Below are 22,806 nucleotides of genomic sequence, written 5' to 3'. Positions count from 1 at the left end.
TCAATATTTCCTTTATTCCCAATATCCTTCTTTCAATACTTCCTTTTTTCAATATTTTCTTCTTTCAATATTTCCTTTTTTCAATATTTCCTCTTTTCAATATGTCCTTTTGTCAATATTTCCATTTTCAATATTTCCTTTTTTAAATATTTTCTTTTTTCAATATATCCATCTTCTCAATATTTCCTTTTTTCAATATTTCCATTTGTCAATATTTCCTTTTTTAATTTTTCCTTTTTTTAATATTTTCTTTATTCAATATTTCCTCTTCTAAATATTACCTTTTTTCAATATTTCCTTTTGTCAATATTTCCTTTCTCAATATTTCCTTTTTTCAATATTTCCTTTTTTTCATATTTCGGTTTTTCAGTATTTCCTTTTTTCAATATTTCCTTTTATCAATATTTTCTTTTTTCCATACTACCTTTATTCAATATTTCCTTTTGTCAATATTTCCTTTTGTCAATATTTCCTGTTTTCAATATTTCCTTTTGTCAATATTTTCTTTCTCAATATTTTCTTTATTCAATATTTCCTTTTGTCATTATTTCCTTTTGTCAATATTTCCTTTTGTCAACATTTCCTTTTGTCAATATTTCCTTTATTCAATATTTCCTTTTGTCTATATTTCCTATTGTCAATATTTCATTAATTCAATCTTTCCTTTTTTCAATATTTCCTTTTGTAAATATTTCCTTTTTTCTATATTTCCTTTTTTCAATATTTCCTTTTGTCAATATTTCCTTTCTCAATATTTCCTTTATTCAATATTTCCATTTTTCAATATTTCCTTTTTTCAATATTTCCTTTTTTCAATATTTCCTATTTTCTTTATTTCCTTTTTTCAATACTTCCTTTTTTCAATATTTCCTTTTTTCTATATTTCCTTTTTTTAATATTTCCTTTTTTCAATATTTCATTTTGTCAATATTTCCTTTTTTCAATATTTCCTTTATTCAATATTTTTTTTTCAATATTTCCTTTTTTCTATACTTCCTTTAATCAATATTTTCTTTTTTCAATATTTCCTCTTCCCAATATTTCCTTTTTTCAATATTTCCTTTTTTCAATAATTCCTTTTTTCAATATTTCCTTTCTCAATATTTCCTTTTTTCAATATCTCCTTTTTTCAATATTCCCTTTTTTCAATATTTCTTTTGTCAATATGTCCTTTATTCAATATTTCCTTTATTCAATATTTCTTTATTTCGATATTTCCTTTTGTCAATATTTCCTTTATTTAATATTTCCTTTTTTTGAAAAATCCTCTTGTCAATATTTCCTTTATTGAATATTTCCTTTTTTCAATATTTCCTTTTTTCAATATTTCCTTTTTTCTATATTTACTTTTTTCAATATTTTCTTTTTTCAAAATTTTTCTCTTCTCAATATTTCCTTTTTTCAATATTTCCTTTTTTCAATATTTCCCTTTTTCAATATTTCCTTTTTTCAATATTTCCTTTCCCAATATTTCCTTTTTTCAATATTTCCTTTTTTCAATATTTCCTTTTGTCAATATTTCCTTTCTCAATATTTCCTTTTTTCAATATTTCCTTTTTTCCATATTTCGTTTTTTCAATATTTCCTTTTTTCAATATTTCCTTTTTCCAATTCTTCCTTTTTTTATACTTTCTTTCTGCCATACATCTTTTTGTCAATATTTCCTATCTCAATATTTCCTTTTTTCATTATTCCCTTTTTTCAAAATTTCCTTTCGTCAATTATTCCTTTCAGAATGTTTCCTTTTTTCAATATTTCCTTTATTCCCAATATCCTTCTTTCAATACTTCCTTTTTTCAATATTTTCTTCTTTCAATATTTCCTTTTTTCAATATTTCCTCTTTTAATATTTCCTTCTGTCAATATTTCCTTTTTTCAATTTTTCCTTTGTTCAATATTTCCTTTTTTCAATATGTCCTTTTGTCAATATTTCCATTTTCAATATTTCCTTTTTTAAATATTTTCTTTTTTCAATATATCCATCTTCTCAATATTTCCTTTTTTCAATATTTCCATTTGTCAATATTTCCTTTTTTTAATTTTTCCTTTTTTTAATATTTTCTTTATTCAATATTTCCTCTTCTAAATATTACCTTTTTTCAATATTTCCTTTTGTCAATATTTCCTTTCTCAATATTTCCTTTTTTCAATATTTCCTTTTTTTCATATTTCGGTTTTTCAGTATTTCCTTTTTTCAATATTTCCTTTTATCAATATTTTCTTTTTTCCATACTACCTTTATTCAATATTTACTTTTGTCAATATTTCCCTTTGTCAATATTTCCTGTTTTCAATATTTCCTTTTGTCAATATTTTCTTTCTCAATATTTTCTTTATTCAATATTACCTTTTGTCATTATTTCCTTTTGTCAATATTTCCTTTTGTCAACATTTCCTTTTGTCAATATTTCCTTTATTCAATATTTCCTTTTGTCTATATTTCCTATTGTCAATATTTCATTAATTCAATCTTTCCTTTTTTCAATATTTCCTTTTGTAAATATTTCCTTTTTTCTATATTTCCTTTTTTCAATATTTCCTTTTGTCAATATTTCCTTTTTCAATATTTCCTTTATTCAATATTTCCATTTTTCAATATTTCCTTTTTTCAATATTTCCTTTTTTCAATATTTCCTATTTTCTTTATTTCCTTTTTTCAATACTTCCTTTTTTCAATATTTCCTTTTTTCTATATTTCCTTTTTTCAATATTTCCTTTTTTCAATATTTCCTTTTGTCAATATTTCCTTTTTTCAATATTTCCTTTATTCAATATTTTTTTTTTTCAATATTTCCTTTTTTCTATACTTCCTTTAATCAATATTTTCTTTTTTCAATATTTCCTCTTCCCAATATTTCCTTTTTTCAATATTTCCTTTTTTCAATAATTCCTTTTTTCAATATTTCCTTTCTCAATATTTCCTTTTTTCAATATCTCCTTTTTTCAATATTTCCTTTTTTTAATATTTCTTTTGTCAATATGTCCTTTATTCAATATTTCCTTTTTTCAATAATTCCTTTTTTCAATATTTCCTTCCTCAATATTTTCTTTCTCAATATTTTCTTTATTCAATATTTCCTTTTGTCATTATTTCCTTTTGTCAATATTTCCTTTTGTCAACATTTCCTTTTGTCAATATTTCCTTTATTCAATATTTCCTTTTGTCTATATTTCCTATTGTCAATATTTCATTAATTCAATCTTTCCTTTTTTCAATATTTCCTTTTGTAAATATTTCCTTTTTTCTATATTTCCTTTTTTCAATATTTCCTTTTGTCAATATTTCCTTTCTCAATATTTCCTTTATTCAATATTTCCATTTTTCAATATTTCCTTTTTTCAATATTTCCTTTTTTCAATATTTCCTATTTTCTTTATTTCCTTTTTTCAATACTTCCTTTTTTCAATATTTCCTTTTTTCTATATTTCCTTTTTTCAATATTTCCTTTTTTCAATATTTCCTTTTGTCAATATTTCCTTTTTTCAATATTTCCTTTATTCAATATTTTTTTTTTCAATATTTCCTTTTTTCTATACTTCCTTTAATCAATATTTTCTTTTTTCAATATTTCCTCTTCCCAATATTTCCTTTTTTCAATATTTCCTCTTTTCAATATTTCCTTCTGTCAATATTTCCTTTTTTCAATTTTTCCTTTTTTCAATATTTCCTTTTTTCAATCTGTCCTTTTGTCAATATTTCCATTTTCAATATTTTCTTTTTTAAATATTTTCTTTTTTCAATATATCCATCTTCTCAATATTTCCTTTTTTCAATATTTCCTTTTTTCAATATTTCCTTTTTTCAATATTTCCTTTTGTCAATATTTCCTTTTTTCAATATTTCCTTTTTTAAACATTTTCTTTTTTCAATATTTCCTTTTTTCAATAATTCCTTTTTTCAATATTTCCTTTCTCAATATTTTCTTTTTTCAATATTTCCTTTTTCCAATTCTTCCTTTTTTTATACTTTCTTTCTTCCATACATCTTTTTGTCAATATTTCCTATCTCAATATTTCTTTTTTTCATTATTCCCTTTTTTCAAAATTTCTTTTTGTCAATTATTCCTTTCAGAATGTTTCCTTTTTTCAATATTTCCTTTTTTCCCAATATCCTTCTTTCAATACTTCCTTTTTTCAATATTTTCTTTTTTCAGTATTTCCTTTTTTCAATATTTCCTCTTTTCAATATTTCCTTCTGTCAATATTTCCTTTTTTCAATTTTTCCTTTTTTCAATATTTCCTTTTTTCAATCTGTCCTTTTGTCAATATTTCCATTTTCAATATTTTCTTTTTTAAATATTTTCTTTTTTCAATATATCCATCTTCTCAATATTTCCTTTTTTCAATATTTCCTCTTTTCAATATTTCCTTTTTTCAATATTTCCTTTTTTCAATATTTCATATTTTCTTTATTTCCTTTTTTCAATACTTCCTTTTTTCAATATTTCCTTTTGTCAATATTTCCTTTTTTCAATATTTCCTTTTTTCAGTATTTCTTTTGTCAATATGTCCTTTATTCAATATTTCCTTTATTCAATATTTCTTTATTTCGATATTTCCTTTTGTCAATATTTCCTTTTTTCAATATTTCCATTTTTTCAATAATTCCTTTTTTCAATATTTCCATTTTCAATATTTCCTTTTTTAAATATTTTCTTTTTTCAATGTATCCATCTTCTCAATATTTCCTTTTTTCAATATTTCCATTTGTCAATATTTCCTTTTTCAATATTTCCTTTTTTTTGACATTTTCTTTATTCAATATTTCCTCTTCTAAATATTACCTTTTTTCAATATTTCCTTTTGTCAATATTTCCTTTCTCAATATTTCCTTTATTCAACATTTCCTTTTTTCAATGTTTCCTTTTTTCAATATTTCCTTTTTTCAATATTTCCTTTTATCAATATTTCCTTTTTTCCAGACTTCCTTTATTCAATATTTCCTTTTGTCAATATTTCCTGTTTTCAATATTTCCTTTTGTCAATATTTTCTTTCTCAATATTTTCTTTATTCAATATTTCCTTTTGTCATTATTTCCTTTTGTCAATATTTCCTTTTGTCAACATTTCCTTTTGTCAATATTTCCTTTATTCAATATTTCCTTTTGTCTATATTTCCTTTTGTAAATATTTCCTTTTTTCTATATTTCCTTTTTACAATATTTCCTTTTGTCAATATTTCCTTTCGCAATATTTCCTGTATTCAATATTTCCTTTTTTCAATATTTCCTTTTTCCAATATTTCCTTTTTTCAATATTTCCTATTTTCTTTATTTCCTTTTTTCAATACTTCCTTTTTTCAATAATTCCTTTTGTCAATATTTCCTTTTTTCAATATTTCCTTTTTTCAATATTTCTTTTGTCAATATGTCCTTTATTCAATATTTCCTTTATTCAATATTTCTTTATTTCGATATTTCCCTTTGTCAATATTTCCTTTTTTCAATATTTCCTTTTTTCAATAATTCCTTTTTTCAATATTTCCTTTCTCAATATTTCCTTTTTTCAATATTTCTTTTTTTCAATAATTCCTTTTTTCAATATTTCCTTTCTCAATATTTACTTTTTTCAATATTTCCTTTTTTCAATATTTCCTTTTTTCAATATTTCTTTTGGCAATATGTCCTTTATTCAATATTTCCTTTATTCAATATTCCTTTATTTCGATATTTCCTTTTTTCAATATTTAATTTATTCAATATTTCCTTTTTCGAAAAATCCTCTTGTCAATATTTCCTTTATTGAATATTTCCTTTTTTCAATATTTCCTTTTTTCAATATTCCCTTTTTTCTATATTTCCTTTTTTCAATATTTTCTTTTTTCAACATTTTTTCTCTTCTCAATATTTCCTTTTTTCAATATTTCCTTTTTTCAATATTTCCCTTTTTCAATATTTCCTTTTTTCAATATTTCCTTTCCCAATATTTCCTTTTTTCAATATTTGCTTTTTTCAATATTTCCTTTTGTCAATATTTCCTTTCTCAATATTTCCTTTTTTCAATATTTCCTTTTTTCCATATTTCGTTATTTCAATATTTCCTTTTTTCAATATTTCCTTTTTCCAATTCTTCTTTTTTTTATACTTTCTTTCTTCCATACATCTTTTTGTCAATTTTTCCTATCTCAATATTTCATTTTTTCATTATTCCCTTTTTTCAATATCCTTTTTTCAATACTTCCTTTCTTCCATACATCTTTTTGTCAATATTTCCTATCCCAATATTTCCTTTTTTCATTTTTCCCTTTTTTCAAAATTTCCTTTTGTCAATTATTCCGTTCAGAATGTTTCCTTTTTTCAATATTTCCTTTTTTCCCAATATCCTTCTTTCAATACTTCCTTTTTTCAATATTTTCTTTTTTCAGTATTTCCTTTTTTCAATATTTCCTCTTTTCAATATTTCCTTCTGTCAATATTTCCTTTTTTCAATTTTTCCTTTTTTCAATATTTCCTTTTTTCAATATGTCCTTTTGTCAATATTTCCATTTTCAATATTTCCTTTTTTAAATATTTTCTTTTTTCAATATATCCATCTTCTCAATATTTCCTTTTTTCAATATTTCCATTTGTCAATATTTCCTTTATTCAATATTTCCTCTTTCGAAAAATCCTCTTGTCAATATTTCCTTTATTGAATATTTCCTTTTTTCAATATTTCCTTTTTTCAATATTTCCTTTTTTCTATATTTCCTCTTTTCAATATTTTCTTTTTTCAACATTTTTTCTCTTCTCAATATTTCCTTTTTTCAATATTTCCTTTTTTCAATATTTCCCTTTTTCAATATTTCCTTTTTTCAATATTTCCTTTCCCAATATTTCCTTTTTTCAATATTTCCTTTTTTCAATATTTCCTTTTGTCAATATTTCCTTTCTCAATATTTCCTTTTTTCAATATTTCCTTTTTTCCATATTTCGTTATTTCAATATTTCCTTTTTTCAATATTTCCTTTTTCCAATTCTTCTTTTTTTTATACTTTCTTCCTTCCATACATCTTTTTGTCAATATTTCCTATCTCAATATTTCATTTTTTCATTATTCCCTTTTTTCAATATCCTTTTTTCAATACTTCCTTTTTTCCATACATCTTTTTGTCAATATTTCCTATCCCAATATTTCCTTTTTTCATTTTTCCCTTTTTTAAAAATTTCCTTTTGTCAATTATTCCTTTCAGAATGTTTCCTTTTTTCAATATTTCCTTTTTTCCCAATATCCTTCTTTCAATACTTCCTTTTTTCAATATTTTCTTTTTTCAGTATTTCCTTTTTTCAATATTTCCTCTTTTCAATATTTCCTTCTGTCAATATTTCCTTTTTTCAATTTTTCCTTTTTTCAATATTTCCTTTTTTCAATATGTCCTTTTGTCAATATTTCCATTTTCAATATTTCCTTTTTTAAATATTTTCTTTTTTCAATATATCCATCTTCTCAATATTTCCTTTTTTCAATATTTCCATTTGTCAATATTTCCTTTATTCAATATTTCCTCTTTCGAAAAATCCTCTTGTCAATATTTCCTTTATTGAATATTTCCTTTTTTCAATATTTCCTTTTTTCAATATTTCCTTTTTTCTATATTTCCTCTTTTCAATATTTTCTTTTTTCATTATTTTTTCTCTTCTCAATATTTCCTTTTTTCAATATTTCCTTTTTTCAATATTTCCCTTTTCAATATATCCTTTTTTTAATATTTCCTTTCCCAATATTTCCTTTTTTCAATATTTCCTTTTTTCAATATTTCCTTTTGTCAATATTTCCTTTCTCAATATTTCCTTTTTTCAATATTTCCTTTTTTTGCATATTTCGTTTTTTCAATATTTCCTTTTTTCAATATTTCCTTTTTTCAATATTTCCCTTTTCCAATATTTCCTTTTTTCAATATTTCCTTTCCCAATATTTCCTTTTTTCAATATTTTCTTTATTCAATATTTCCTTTTGTCATTATTTCCTTTTGTCAATATTTCCTTTTGTCAACATTTCCTTTTGTCAATATTTCCTTTATTCAATATTTCCTTTTGTCTATATTTCCTTTTGTCAATATTTCATTAATACAATCTTTCCTCTTTTTTCAATATTTCCTATTGTAAATATTTCCTTTTTTCTATATTTCCTTTTTACAATATTTCCTTTTGTCAATATTTCCTTTCTCAATATTTCCTGTATTCAATATTTCCTTTTTTCAATATTTCCTTTTTCCAATATTTCCTTTTTTCAATATTTCCTATTTTCTTTATTTCCTTTTTTCAATACTTCCTTTTTTCAATAATTCCTTTTGTCAATAAATTTCTTTTTTCAATATTTCCTTTTTTCAATATTTCTTTTGTCAATATGTCCTTTATTCAATATTTCCTTTATTCAATATTTCTTTATTTCGATATTTCCTTTTGTCAATATTTCCTTTTTTCAATATTTCCTTTTTTCAATAATTCCTTTTTTCAATATTTCCTTTCTCAATATTTCCTTTTTTCAATATTTCCTTTTTTCAATAATTCCTTTTTTCAATATTTCCTTTCTCAATATTTACTTTTTTCAATATTTCCTTTTTTCAATATTTCCTTTTTTCAATATTTCTTTTGGCAATATGTCCTTTATTCAATATTTCCTTTATTCAATTTTCCTTTATTTCGATATTTCCTTTTTTCAATATTTAATTTATTCAATATTTCCTTTTTCGAAAAATCCTCTTGTCAATATTTCCTTTATTGAATATTTCCTTTTTTCAATATTTCCTTTTTTCAATATTCCCTTTTTTCTATATTTCCTTTTTTCAATATTTTCTTTTTTCAACATTTTTTCTCTTCTCAATATTTCCTTTTTTCAATATTTCCTTTTTTCAATATTTCCCTTTTTCAATATTTCCTTTTTTCAATATTTCCTTTCCCAATATTTCCTTTTTTCAATATTTCCTTTTTTCAATATTTCCTTTTGTCAATATTTCCTTTCTCAATATTTCCTTTTTTCAATATTTCCTTTTTTCCATATTTCGTTATTTCAATATTTCCTTTTTTCAATATTTCCTTTTTCCAATTCTTCTTTTTTTTATACTTTCTTTCTTCCATACATCTTTTTGTCAATATTTCCTATCTCAATATTTCATTTTTTCATTATTCCCTTTTTTCAATATCCTTTTTTCAATACTTCCTTTTTTCCATACATCTTTTTGTCAATATTCCCTATCCCAATATTTCCTTTTTTCATTTTTCACTTTTTTCACAATTTCCTTTTGTCAATTATTCCTTTCAGAATGTTTCCTTTTTTCAATATTTCCTTTTTTCCCAATATCCTTCTTTCAATACTTCCTTTTTTCAATATTTTCTTTTTTCAGTATTTCCTTTTTTCAATATTTCCTCTTTTCAATATTTCCTTCTGTCAATATTTCCTTTTTTCAATTTTTCCTTTTTTAAATATTTCCTTTTTTCAATATGTCCTTTTGTCAATATTTCCATTTTCAATATTTCCTTTTTTAAATATTTTCTTTTTTCAATATTTCCATTTGTCAATATTTCCTTTATTCAATATTTCTTTCCTCTTTCGAAAAATCCTCTTGTCAATATTTCCTTTATTGAATATTTCCTTTTTTCAATATTTCCTTTTTTCAATATTTCCTTTTTTCTATATTTCCTCTTTTCAATATTTTCTTTTTTCAACATTTTTTCTCTTCTCAATATTTCCTTTTTTCAATATTTCCTTTTTTCAATATTTCCCTTTTTCAATATTTCCTTTTTTCAATATTTCCTTTCCCAATATTTCCTTTTTTCAATATTTCCTTTTTTCAATATTTCCTTTTGTCAATATTTCCTTTCTCAATATTTCCTTTTTTCAATATTTCCTTTTTTCCATATTTCGTTATTTCAATATTTCCTTTTTTCAATATTTCCTTTTTCCAATTCTTCTTTTTTTTATACTTTCTTTCTTCCATACATCTTTTTGTCAATATTTCCTATCTCAATATTTCATTTTTTCATTATTCCCTTTTTTCAATATCCTTTTTTCAATACTTCCTTTTTTCCATACATCTTTTTGTCAATATTTCCTATCCCAATATTTCCTTTTTTCATTTTTCCCTTTTTTAAAAATTTCCTTTTGTCAATTATTCCTTTCAGAATGTTTCCTTTTTTCAATATTTCCTTTTTTCCCAATATCCTTCTTTCAATACTTCCTTTTTTCAATATTTTCTTTTTTCAGTATTTCCTTTTTTCAATATTTCCTCTTTTCAATATTTCCTTCTGTCAATATTTCCTTTTTTAAATTTTTCCTTTTTTCAATATTTCCTTTTTTCAATATGTCCTTTTGTCAATATTTCCATTTTCAATATTTCCTTTTTTAAATATTTTCTTTTTTCAATATATCCATCTTCTCAATATTTCCTTTTTTCAATATTTCCATTTGTCAATATTTCCTTTATTCAATATTTCCTCTATCGAAAAATCCTCTTGTCAATATTTCCTTTATTGAATATTTCCTTTTTTCAATATTTCCTTTTTTCAATATTTCCTTTTTTCTATATTTCCTCTTTTCAATATTTTCTTTTTTCATTATTTTTTCTCTTCTCAATATTTCCTTTTATCAATATTTCCTTTTTTCAATATTTCCCTTTTCAATATTTCCTTTTTTTAATATTTCCTTTCCCAATATTTCCTTTTTTCAATATTTCCTTTTTTCAATATTTCCTTTTGTCAATATTTCCTTTCTCAATATTTCCTTTTTTCAATATTTCCTTTTTTGGCATATTTCGTTTTTTCAATATTTCCTTTTTTCAATATTTCCTTTTTTCAATATTTCCCTTTTCCAATATTTCCTTTTTTCAATATTTCCTTTCCCAATATTTCCTTTTTTCAATATTTCCTTTTTTCAATATTTCCTTTTGTCAATATTTCCTTTCTCAATATTTCCTTTTTTCAATATTTCCTTTTTTTGCATATTTCGTTTTTTCAATATTTCCTTTTTTCAATATTTCCTTTTTTCAATACTTCCTTTTTTCCATACATCTTTTTGTCAATATTTCCTATCCCAATATTTCCTTTTTTCATTTTTCCCTTTTTTCAAAATTTCCTTTTGTCAATTATTCCTTTCAGAATGTTTCCTTTTTTCAATATTTCCTTTTTTCCCAATATCCTTCTTTTAATACTTCCTTTTTTCAATATTTTCTTTTTTCAGTATTTCCTTTTTTCAATATTTCCTTATTTCAATATTTCCTTCTGTTAAATTTTCTTTTTTAAATTTTTCCTTTTTTCAATTTTTCCATTTGTCAATATTTCCTTTTTCAATATTTCCTTTTTTAAATATTTTCTTTTTTCAATATTTCCTCTTCTTAATATTACCTTTTTTTATTATTTCCTTTTGTCAATATTTCCTTTCTCAATATTTCCTTTTTTCAAAATTTCCTTTTGTCAATTATTCCTTTCAGAATGTTTCCTTTTTTCAATATTTCCTTTTTTCCCAATATCCTTCTTTCAATACTTCCTTTTTTCAATATTTTCTTTTTTCAGTATTTCCTTTTTTCAATATTTCCTCTTTTCAATATTTCCTTTTGTCAATATTTCCCTTTTTCAATTTTTCCTTTTTTCAATATTTCCTTTTTTCAATACGTCCTTTTGTCAATATTTCTATTTTCAATATTTCCTTTTTTAAATATTTTCTTTTTTCAATATATCCATCTTCTCAATATTTCCTTTTTTCAATATTTCCATTTGTCAATATTTCCTTTTTCAATATTTCTTTTTTAAATATTTTCTTTTTTCATTATTTCCTCTTCTAAATATTACCTTTTTTCAATATTTCCTTTTGTCAATATTTCCTATCTCAATATTTCCTTTTTTCAATATTTCCTTTTTTTCATATTTCGGTTTTTCAGTATTTCCTTTTTTCAATATATCCTTTTTTCCTTACTTCCTTTATTCAATATTTCCTTTTGTCAATATTTCTTTTTGTCAATATTTCCTTTTTTCAATATTTCCTTTTGTCAATATTTTCTTTCTCAATTTTTCCGTAATTTAATATTTCCTTTTATCAATATTTCCTTTTGTCAATATTTCCTTTTGTCAACATTTCCTTTTGTCAATATTTCCCTTATTCAATATTTCCTTTTGTCAATATTTCCTTTTGTCAATATTTCCTTTTGTCAATATTTCATTAATTCAATGTTTCCTTTATTAAATATTTCCTTCTGTCAATATTTCCTTTTTTCTATATTTCCTATTTTCAATATTTCCTTTTGCCAATATTTCCTTTCTCAATATTTCCTTTATTCAATATTTCCTTTTTTCAATATTTCCTCTTTTCAATATTTCCTATTTTCTTTCTTTCCTTTTTTCAATACTTCCTTTTTTCAATATTTCCTTTTTTCTATATTTCCTTTTTTCAATATTTCCTTTTTTCAATATTTCCTTTTTTCAATATTTCCTTTTTTCAATAATTCCTTTATTCAATATTTTTTTTTGTCATTATTTCCTTTTTTCTTTACTTCCTTTATTCAATATTTTCTTTTTTCAATATTTCCTCTTCCCAATATTTCCTTTTTTCAATATTTCCTTTTTTCAATATTTCCTTTTTTCAATATTTCCTTTCTCAATATTTCCTTTTTTCAATATTTCCTTTTTTCGATATTTCCTTTTGTCAATATTTCCTTTATTCAATATTTCCTTTTTTCGAAAAATCCTTTTGTCAATATTTCCTTTATTCAATATTTCCTTTTTTCAATATTTCCTTTTTTTTATATTTCCTTTTTTCTATATATCCTTTTTTCAATATTTTCTTTTTTCAATATTTCCTCTTCTCAATATTTCCTTTTTTTTTAATATTTCCTTTTTTCAATATTTCCCGTTTTCAATATTTCTTTTTTTCAATCTTTCCTTTCCCAATATTTCCTTTTTTCAATATATCGTTTTTTCAATATTTCCTTTTGTCAATATTTCCTTTCTCAATATTTCCTTTTTTCAATATTTCCTTTTTTCCATATTTCGTATTTTCAATATTTCTTTTTTTCAATATTTCCTTTTTTCACTATCCTTTTTTCAATACTTCCTTTTTTCCATACATCTTTTTGTCAATATTTCCTATCTCAATATTTCCTTTTTTCATTATTCCCTTTTTTCAAAATTTCCTTTTGTCAATTATTCCTTTCAGAATGTTTCCTTTTTTCAATATTTCCTTTTTTCCCAATATCCTTCTTTCAATACTTCTTTTTTTCAATATTTTTTTTTCAGTATTTCCTTTTTTCAATATTTCCTCTTTTCAATATTTCCTTCTGTAAATATTTCCTTTTTACAATTTTTCCTTTTTTCAATATTTCCTTTTTTCAATATGTCCTTTTGTCAATATTTCCATTTTCAATATTTCCTTTTTTAAATATTTTCTTTTTTCAATATATCCATCTTCTCAATATTTCCTTTTTTCAATATTTTCATTTGTCAATATTTCCTTTTTCAGTATTTCCTTTTTTTAAAATTTTCTTTTTTCAATATTTCCTCTTCTAAAGATTACCTTTTTTCAATATTTCCTTTTGTCAATATTTCCTTTCTCAATATTTCCTTTTTTCAATATTTCCTTTTTTTGCATATTTCGTTTTTTCAATATTTCCTTTTTTAAATATTTATTTTTTTCAATATCCTTTTTTCAATACTTCCTTTTTTCCAAACATCTTTTTGACAATATTTCCTATCCCAATATTTCCTTTTTTCATTATTCCCTTTTTTCAAAATTTCCTTTTGTCAATTATTCCTTTCAGAATGTTTCCTTTTTTCAATATTTCCTTTTTTCCCAATATCCTTCTTTTAATACTTCCTTTTTTCGATATTTTCTTTTTTCAGTATTTCCTTTTTTCAATATTTCCTCATTTCAATATTTCCTTCTGTTAATATTTTCTTGTTTAAATTTTGCCTTTTTTCAATATTTCCATTTGTCAATATTTCCTTTTTCAATATTTCCTTTTTTAAATATTTTCTTTTTTCAATATTTCCTCTTCTAAATATTACCTTTTTTCAATATTTCCTTTTGTCAATATTTCCTTTCTCAATATTTCCATTTTTCAATATTTCCTTTTTTCCATATTTCGTTTTTTCAATATTTCCTTTTTTCAATATTTCCTTTTTTCAATATCCTTTTTTCAATACTTCCTTTATTCCATACATCTTTTTGTCAATATTTCCTATCTCAATATTTCCTTTTTTCATTATTCCCTTTTTTCAAAATTTCATTTTGTCAATTATTCCTTTCAGAATGTTTCCTTTATTCAATATTTCCTTTTTTCCCAATATCCTTCTTTCAATACTTCCTTTTCTCAATATTTTCTTTTTTCAGTATTTCCTTTTTTCAATATTTCCTCTTTTCAATATTTCCTTCTGTCAATATTTCCTTTTTTCAATTTTTCCTTTTTTCAATATTTCCTTTTTTCAATATGTCCTTTTGTCAATATTTCCATTTTCAATATTTCCTTTTTTAAATATTTTCTTTTTTCAATATATCCATCTTCTCAATATTTCCTTTTTTCAATATTTCCATTTGTCAATATTTCCTTTTTCAATATTTCCTTTTTTAAATATTTTCTTTCTTCAATATTTCCTCTTCTAAATATTACCTTTTTTCAATATTTCCTTTTGTCAATATTTCCTTTCTCAATATTTTTCTTTTTTCAATATTTCCTTTTTTTCATATTTCGGTTTTTCAGTATTTCCTTTTTTCAATATTTCCTTTTTTCCATACTTCCTTTATTCAATATTTCCTTTTGTAAATATTTCCTTTTGTCAATATTTCCTTTTTTCAATATTTCCTTTTGTCAATATTTTCTTTCTCAATATTTCCGTAATTTAATATTTCCTTTTATCAATATTTCCTTTTGTCAATATTTCCTTTTGTCAACATTTCCTTTTGTCAATATTTCCCTTATTCAATATTTCTTTTTGTCAATATTACCTTTTTTCAATATTTCCTTTTGTCAATATTTTCTTTCTCAATATTTCCTTTTTTCCATATTTCGTTTTTTCAATATTTCCTTTTTTCAATATTTCCTTTTTTCAATATCCTTTTTTCAATACTTCCTTTTTTCCATACATCTTTTTGTCAATATTTCCTATCTCAAGATTTCCTTTTTTCATTTTTCCCTTTATTCAAAATTTCCTTTTGTCAATTATTCCTTTCAGAATGTTTCCTTTTTTCAATATTTCATTTTTTCCCAATATCCTTCTTTCAATACTTCCTTTTTTCAATATTTTCTTTTTTCAGTATTTCCTTTTTTCAATATTTCCTCTTTTCAATATTTCCTTCCGTCAATATTTCCTTTTTTCAATTTTTCCTTTTTTCAATATTTCCTTTTTTCAACATGTCCTTTTGTCAATATTTCCATTTTCAATATTTCCTTTTTTAAATATTTTCTTTTTTCAATATATCCATCTTCTCAATATTTCCTTTTTTCAATATTTCCATTTGTCAATATTTCCTTTATTCAATATTACCTCTTTCGAAAAATCCTCTTGTCAATATTTCCTTTATTGAATATTTCCTTTTTTCAATATTTCCTTTTTTCAATATTTCCTTTTTTCTATATTTCCTCTTTTCAATATTTTTTCTCTTCTCAATATTTCCTTTTTTCAATATTTCCTTTTTTCAATATTTCCGTTTTTTAATATTTCCTTTTTTCAATATTTCCTTTCCCAATATTTCCTTTTTTCAATATTTCCTTTTTTCAATATTTCCTTTTGTCAATATTTCCTTTCTCAATATTTCCTTTTTTCAATATTTCCTTTTTTTGCATATTTCGTTTTTTCAATATTTCCTTTTTTCAATATTTCCTTTTTTCAATATCCTTTTTTCAATACTTCCTTTTTTCCATACATCTTTTTGTCAATATTTCCTATCCCAATATTTCCTTTTTTCATTATTCCCTTTTTTCAAAATTTCCTTTTGTCAATTATTCCTTTCAGAATGTTTCCTTTTTTCAATATTTCCTTTTTTCCCAATATCCTTCTTTCAATACTTCCTTTTTTCAATATTTTCTTTTTTCAGTATTCCCTTTTTTCAATATTTCTTCTTTTCAATATTTCAAATCTGTCAATATTTCCTTTTTTCAATTTTTCCTTTTTTCAATATTTCCTTTTTTCAATATGTCCTTTTGTCAATATTTCCATTTTCCATATTTCCTTTTTTAAATATTTTCTTTTTTCAATATATCCATCTTCTCAATATTTCCTTTTTTCAATATTTCCATTTGTCAATATTTCCTTTATTCAATATTTCCTCTTTCGAAAAATCCTCTTGTCAATATTTCCTTTATTGAATATTTCCTTTTTTCAATATTTCCTTTTTTCAATATTTCCTTTTTTCTATATTTCCTCTTTTCAATATTTTCTTTTTTCAATATTTTTTCTCTTCTCAATATTTCCTTTTTTCAATATTTCCTTTTTTCAATATTTCCCTTTTTCAATATTTTCTTTTTTCAATATTTCCTTTCCCAATATTTCCTTTTTTCGATATTTCCTTTTTTCAATATTTCCTTTTGTCAATATTTCCTTTCTCAATATTTCCTTTTTTCAATATTTCCTTTTTTTGCATATTTCGTTTTTTCAATATTTCCTTTTTTCAATATTTCCTTTTTTCAATATTTCCCTTTTCCAATATTTCCTTTTTTCAATATTTCCTTTCCCAATATTTCCTTCTTTCAATATTTCCTTTTTTCAATATTTCCTTTTGTCAATATTTCCTTTCTCAATATTTCCTTTTTTCAATATTTCTTTTTTTTGCATATTTCGTTTTTTCAATATTTCCTTTTTTCAATATTTCCTTTTTTCAATATCCTTTTTTCAATACTTCCTTTTTTCCATACATCTTTTTGTCAATATTTCCTATCCCAATATTTCCTTTTTTCATTTTTCCCTTATTTCAAAATTTCCTTTTGTCAATTATTCCTTTCAGAATGTTTCCTTTTTTCAATATTTCCTTTTTTCCCAATATCCTTCTTTTAATACTTCCTTTTTTCAATATTTTCTTTTTTCAGTATTTCCTTTTTTCAATATTTCCTCATTTCAATATTTCCTTCTGTTAATAATTTCTTTTTTAAATTTTTCCTTTTTTCAATATTTCCATTTGTCAATATTTCCTTTTTCAATATTTCCTTTTTTAAATATTTTCTTTTTTCAATATTTCCTCTTCTAAATATTACCTTTTTTAAATATTTCCTTTTGTCAATATTTCCTTTCTCAATATTTCCATTTTTCAATATTTCCTTTTTTCCATATTTCGTTTTTTCAATATTTCCTTTTTTCAATATTTCCTTTTTTCAATATCCTTTTTTCAATACTTCCTTTTTTCCATACATCTTTTTGTCAATATTTCCTATCTCAATATTTCCTTTTTTCATTATTCCCTTTTTCCAAATTTTCCTTTTGTCAATTATTCCTTTCAGAATGTTTCCTTTTTTCAATATTTCCTTTTTTCCCAATATCCTTCTTTCAATACTTCCTTTTTTCAATATTTTCTTTTTTCAGTATTTCCTTTTTTCAATATTTCCTCTTTTCAATATTTCCTTCTGTCAATATTTCCTTTTTTCAATTTTTCCTTTTTTCAATATTTCCTTTTTTCAATATGTCCTTTTGTCAATATTTCTATTTTCAATATTTCCTTTTTTAAATATTTTCTTTTTTCAATATATCCATCTTCTCAATATTTCCTTTTTTCAATATTTCCATTTGTCAATATTTCCTTTTTCAATATTTCTTTTTTAAATATTTTCTTTTTTCAATATTTGCTCTTCTAAATATTACCTTTTTTCAATATTTCCTTTTGTCAATATTTCCTTTCTCAATATTTCCTTTTTTCAATATTTCCTTTTTTTCATATTTCGGTTTTTCAGTATTTCCTTTTTTCAATATATCCTTTTTTCCATACTTCCTTTATTCAATATTTCCTTTTGTCAATATTTCCTTTTGTCAATATTTCCTTTTTTCAATATTTCCTTTTGTCAATATTTTCTTTCTCAATATTTCCGTAATTTAATATTTCCTTTTATCAATATTTCCTTTTGTCAATATTTCCTTTTGTCAACATTTCCTTTTGCCAATATTTCCCTTATTCAATATTTCCTTTTGTCAATATTTCCTTTTGTCAATATTTCCTTTTGTCAATATTTCCTTTTGTCAATATTTCATTAATTCAATGTTTCCTTTATTAAATATTTCCTTCTGTCAATATTTCCTTTTTTCTATACTTCCTATTTTCAATATTTTCTTTTGCCAATATTTCCTTTCTCAATATTTCCTTTATTCAATATTTCCTTTTTTCAATATTTCCTCTTTTCAATATTTCCTATTTTCTTATTTTCCTTTTTTCAATACTTCCTTTTTTCAATATTTCCTTTTTTCTATATTTCCTTTTTTCAATATTTCCTTTTTTCAATATTTCCTTTTTTCAATATTTCCTTTTTTCAATAATTCCTTTATTCAATATTTTTTTTTGTCATTATTTCCTTTTTTCTTTACTTCCTTTATTCAATATTATCTTTTTTCAATATTTCCTCTTCCCAATATTTCCTTTTTTCAATATTTCCTTTTTTCAATATTTCCTTTCTCAATATTTCCTTTTTTCAATATTTCCTTTTTTCAATATTTCTTTTGTCAATATGTGCTTTATTCAATATTTCCTTTATTCAATATTTCCTTTTTTCGATATTTCCTTTTGTCAATATTTCCTTTATTCAATATTTCCTTTTTTCGAAAAATCCTTTTGTCAATATTTCCTTTATTCAATATTTTCTTTTTTTTCTATATTTCCTTTTTTTTATATTTCCTTTTTTCTATATATCCTTTTTTCAATATTTTCTTTTTTCAATATTTCCTCTTCTCAATATTTCCTTTTCTTTAATATTTCCTTTTTTCAATATTTCCCGTTTTCAATATTTCTTTTTTTCAATCTTTCCTTTCCCAATATTTCCTTTTTTCAATATATCCTTTTTTCAATATTTCCTTTTGTCAATATTTCCTTTCTCAATATTTCCTTTTTTCAATATTTCCTTTTTTTGCATATTTCGTTTTTTCAATATTTCCTTTTTTAAATATTTATTTTTTTCAATATCCTTTTTTCAATACTTCCTTTTTTCCAAACATCTTTTTGTCAATATTTCCTATCCCAATATTTCCTTTTTTCATTATTCCCTTTTTTCAAAATTTCCTTTTTTCAATTATTCCTTTCAGAATGTTTCCTTTTTTCCCAATATCCTTCTTTTAATACTTCCTTTTTTCAATATTTTCTTTTTTCAGTATTTCCTTTTTTCAATATTTCCTCATTTCAATATTTCCTTCTGTTAATATTTTCATGTTTAAATTTTTCCTTTTTTCAATATTTCCATTTGTCAATATTATCTTTTTCAATATTTCCTTTTTTAAATATTTTCTTTTTTCAATATTTCCTCTTCTAAATATTACCTTTTTTCAATATTTCCTTTTGTCAATATTTCCTTTCTCAATATTTCCATTTTTCAATATTTCCTTTTTTCCATATTTCGTTTTTTCAATATTTCCTTTTTTCAATATTTCCTTTTTTCAATATCCTTTTTTCAATACTTCCTTTATTCCATACATCTTTTTGTCAATATTTCCTATCTCAATATTTCCTTTTTTCATTATTCCCTTTTTTTAAAATTTCATTTTGTCAATTATTCCTTTCAGAATGTTTCCTTTTTTCAATATTTCCTTTTTTCCCAATATCCTTCTTTCAATACTTCCTTTTCTCAATATTTTCTTTTTTCAGTATTTCCTTTTTTCAATATTTCCTCTTTTCAATATTTCCTTCTGTCAATATTTCCTTTTTTCAATTTTTCCTTTTTTCAATATTTCCTTTTTTCAATATGTCCTTTTGTCAATATTTCCATTTTCAATATTTCTTTTTTTAAATATTTTCTTTTTTCAATATATCCATCTTCTCAATATTTCCTTTTTTCAATATTTCCATTTGTCAATATTTCCTTTTTCAATATTTCCTTTTTTAAATATTTTCTTTCTTCAATATTTCCTCTTCTAAATATTACCTTTTTTCAATATTTCCTTTTGTCAATATTTCCTTTCTCAATATTTTTCTTTTTTCAATATTTCCTTTTTTTCATATTTCGGTTTTTCAGTATTTCCTTTTTTCAATATTTCCTTTTTTCCATACTTCCTTTATTCAATATTTCCTTTTGTAAATATTTCCTTTTGTCAATATTTCCTTTTTTCAATATTTTCTTTTGTCAATATTTTCTTTCTCAATATTTCCGTAATTTAATATTTCCTTTTATCAATATTTCCTTTTGTCAATATTTCCTTTTGTCAACATTTCCTTTTGTCAATATTTCCCTTATTCAATATTTCTTTTTGTCAATATTACCTTTTTTCAATATTTCCTTTTGTCAATATTTTCTTTCTCAATATTTCCTTTTTTCCATATTTCGTTTTTTCAATATTTCCTTTTTTCAATATTTCCTTTTTTCAATATCCTTTTTTCAATACTTCCTTTTTTCCATACATCTTTTTGTCAATATTTCCTATCTCAAGATTTCCTTTTTTCATTTTTCCCTTTATTCAAAATTTCCTTTTGTCAATTATTCCTTTCAGAATGTTTCCTTTTTTCAATATTTCATTTTTTCCCAATATCCTTCTTTCAATACTTCCTTTTTTCAATATTTTCTTTTTTCAGTATTTCCTTTTTTCAATATTTCCTCTTTTCAATATTTCCTTCCGTCAATATTTCCTTTTTTCAATTTTTCCTTTTTTCAATATTTCCTTTTTTCAATATGTCCTTTTGTCAATATTTCCATTTTCAATATTTCCTTTTTTAAATATTTTCTTTTTTCAATATATCCATCTTCTCAATATTTCCTTTTTTCAATATTTCCATTTGTCAATATTTCCTTTATTCAATATTACCTCTTTCGAAAAATCCTCTTGTCAATATTTCCTTTATTGAATATTTCCTTTTTTCAATATTTCCTTTTTTCAATATTTCCTTTTTTCTATATTTCCTCTTTTCAATATTTTTTCTCTTCTCAATATTTCCTTTTTTCAATATTTCCTTTTTTCAATATTTCCGTTTTTTAATATTTCCTTTTTTCAATATTTCCTTTCCCAATATTTTTTTTTTTCAATATTTCCTTTTTTCAATATTTCCTTTTGTCAATATTTCCTTTCTCAATATTTCCTTTTTTCAATATTTCCTTTTTTTGCATATTTCGTTTTTTCAATATTTCCTTTTTTCAATATTTCCTTTTTTCAATATCCTTTTTTCAATACTTCCTTTTTTCCAAACATCTTTTTGTCAATATTTCCTATCCCAATATTTCCTTTTTTCATTATTCCCTTTTTTCAAAATTTCCTTTTGTCAATTATTCCTTTCAGAATGTTTCCTTTTTTCAATATTTCCTTTTTTCCCAATATCCTTCTTTCAATACTTCCTTTTTTCAATATTTTCTTTTTTCAGTATTCCCTTTTTTCAATATTTCCTCTTTTCAATATTTCCTTCTGTCAATATTTCCTTTTTTCAATTTTTCCTTTTTTCAATATTTCCTTTTTTCAATATGTCCTTTTGTCAATATTTCCATTTTCCATATTTCCTTTTTTAAATATTTTCTTTTTTCAATATATCCATCTTCTCAATATTTCCTTTTTTCAATATTTCCATTTGTCAATATTTCCTTTATTCAATATTTCCTCTTTCGAAAAATCCTCTTGTCAATATTTCCTTTATTGAATATTTCCTTTTTTCAATATATCTTTTTTTCAATATTTCCTTTTTTCTATATTTCCTCTTTTCAATATTTTCTTTTTTCAATATTTTTTCTCTTCTCAATATTTCCTTTTTTCAATATTTCCTTTTTTCAATATTTCCCTTTTTCAATATTTTCTTTTTTCAATATTTCCTTTCCCAATATTTCCTTTTTTCGATATTTCCTTTTTTCAATATTTCCTTTTGTCAATATTTCCTTTCTCAATATTTCCTTTTTTCAATATTTCCTTTTTTTGCATATTTCGTTTTTTCAATATTTCCTTTTTTCAATATTTCCTTTTTTCAATATTTCCCTTTTCCAATATTTCCTTTTTTCAATATTTCCTTTCCCAATATTTCCTTTTTTCAATATTTCCTTTTTTCAATATTTCCTTTTGTCAATATTTCCTTTCTCAATATTTCCTTTTTTCAATATTTCTTTTTTTTGCATATTTCGTTTTTTCAATATTTCCTTTTTTCAATATTTCCTTTTTTCAATATCCTTTTTTCAATACTTCCTTTTTTCCATACATCTTTTTGTCAATATTTCCTATCCCAATATTTCCTTTTTTCATTTTTCCCTTATTTCAAAATTTCCTTTTGGCAATTATTCCTTTCAGAATGTTTCCTTTTTTCAATATTTCCTTTTTTCCCAATATCCTTCTTTTAATTCTTCCTTTTTTCAATATTTTCTTTTTTCAGTATTTCCTTTTTTCAATATTTCCTCATTTCAATATTTCCTTCTGTTAATAATTTCTTTTTTAAATTTTTCCTTTTTTCAATATTTCCATTTGTCAATATTTCCTTTTTCAATATTTCCTTTTTTAAATATTTTCTTTTTTCAATATTTCCTTTCCCAATAATTTCTTTTTTCAATATTTCCTTTTTTCAATATTTCCTTTTGTCAATATTTCCTTTCTCAATATTTCCTTTTTTCAATATTTCCTTTTTTTGCATATTTCGTTTTTTCAATATTTCCTTTTTTCAATATTTCCTTTTTTCAATATCCTTTTTTCAATACTTCCTTTTTTCCATACATCTTTTTGTCAATATTTCCTATCCCAATATTTCCTTTTTTCATTTTTCCCT

The sequence above is a fragment of the Ischnura elegans genome, chromosome 7, assembly GCF_921293095.1.
Source record: "Ischnura elegans chromosome 7, ioIscEleg1.1, whole genome shotgun sequence".
In the NCBI taxonomy this organism is placed as follows: Eukaryota; Metazoa; Arthropoda; class Insecta; order Odonata; family Coenagrionidae; genus Ischnura; species Ischnura elegans.
The sequence above is the reverse complement of the archived record's forward strand: the minus strand, read 5'-3'. Positions refer to the sequence as shown.